The sequence below is a fragment of the Primulina huaijiensis genome, chromosome 18, assembly GCF_012295235.1.
Source record: "Primulina huaijiensis isolate GDHJ02 chromosome 18, ASM1229523v2, whole genome shotgun sequence".
Lineage (NCBI taxonomy): Eukaryota > Viridiplantae > Streptophyta > Magnoliopsida > Lamiales > Gesneriaceae > Primulina > Primulina huaijiensis.
In genome coordinates this window covers 14,892,814-14,893,084 of record NC_133323.1, presented here as the reverse complement: position 1 = coordinate 14,893,084, position 271 = coordinate 14,892,814, and positions in this window count along the sequence as shown.

Sequence of the window (271 nt, the reverse complement as noted above, 5' to 3'; positions counted from 1 at the left end):
GTGCATAAAAATATAAAATGTTTATTTTTGAGATATATGTGATATGTCTTGTGGCCACCTTACGCTTATGGGTTTGGAAGTCGGTAGGCGCAACCGAGGACCTCTCCACCCGGTGACTTACGACCGGTTTATGATTATGTATGGGTACGGACATCCAGTCCAAGGGCTGTGATTGATCTCTACCGCCCAGTATACTGTGGTTTAGTCTGATCAGGCGCTTACGTTATGTTATGGGCCACTTGCTTAGAAACATTATCTCTACCAGAAAATT